Source organism: Leptonychotes weddellii, chromosome 1, assembly GCF_054177405.1.
Source record: "Leptonychotes weddellii isolate Sample4059 chromosome 1, ASM5417740v2, whole genome shotgun sequence".
Lineage (NCBI taxonomy): Eukaryota > Metazoa > Chordata > Mammalia > Carnivora > Phocidae > Leptonychotes > Leptonychotes weddellii.
In genome coordinates this window covers 107499396-107500566 of record NC_138369.1, presented here as the reverse complement: position 1 = coordinate 107500566, position 1171 = coordinate 107499396, and the positions used below count along the sequence as shown (strand labels likewise).

Below are 1171 nucleotides of genomic sequence, written 5' to 3'. Positions count from 1 at the left end.
AGAGGGGAAAGCAAAGCTTACTCTCAGACGAGTCCCATAAGAATTTCTCACCTTTGGCCAGATTACACAGGATGTCTCAGGGTTGGAGAAGACCTATAATATAAAAAGCTTGTATAGATTACAATTGTTTTGTAGACTCCAACTCCAATGTCATAGTCAGAAGGGTGTGTGTGTGTATACATGTGATAAGAACACCACTATATATTCCTCAAGATGCAGGACAATCTGATACTTTTTAAAACCTCAATACTGGGAAGGCAGAGAGTGTCCACACTGAGACTCACAGAATCCAGTTTATAGGGCTTTTTCTGGCTGGGATAAGGGGTACATAGGCTGCAGAATCTGTGCCTTCTGCAAGACTGAAATTATGGCAGGTCCAGAAACTGATGCCCAATTCCATTTCACTAGTATTAAAAAAATATTTCAACTCTTATACTCCCAAAAGGAGAATGAATTGTGTACTGGCCACATGCAGAGGCATTGCTTTGATAGTTTTATACTTCTAGTTAAGGTCTAAAAAATCTCCAGCTGTGAAAGCCCCATATGAACTCTAAACAGTCTGTACCTCATCTGTTAAGTTCCCATGCCTGGACAAGCTAATGTCAACTCACAATGTGATACTCAATTTGTACAACAAATGATGAACCTGAAAAAAAAGAATCCAGTATACATTTCTCATCACTTTCCGACTTGGTTGTCTCTAGGTTTTCGTAGAACAGTGCTTATTCCCTAATCTGATATCTCCCTCCATGTGGTGGGCACTCAATGCAAGAAATGCTTCTACTGTCTACCTGCTCCCTCCTTGAAACCTCCCCCAGAGAGGAGGGACTACTCTTACTGGTAACTTTGGGAGGGAAACCAGGCAAAGAGAGCTCAGTCTTTTCCTCTATCCTTATTCTAGGGAGTCAGCTGCTCACAGAAAGCAAGGATTCTGTTCTGATTCTCAGTGCTATAAGTTCTTCAGAAGGAGAGCTCCATATGGGAGGCTGGTGGCTTGTGACAGTTGTGTAGGTCTGCCTGATTCTGGAGTACAGTATTAGGAAGCTTATTCTGCTGCACCTAAACCACATTCACCAACCTACATTTGGTTCAGAACTGGGTTGGGGAAAAGGGGTATACTTATGGGCTCCTTAGAATCCGAATCGATTTGTCGACTCAGTTGATATTACAC

The 1171-nt window shown here is 42.2% G+C and overlaps 1 pseudogene; it reads left to right on the top strand.

Annotated features, from left to right (window-relative positions):
• Positions 1-367: 367 nt before the first annotated feature.
• On the top strand, positions 368-554 carry LOC102751037 (ATP synthase F(0) complex subunit k, mitochondrial pseudogene; annotated as a pseudogene).
• Positions 555-1171: the final 617 nt, after the last annotated feature.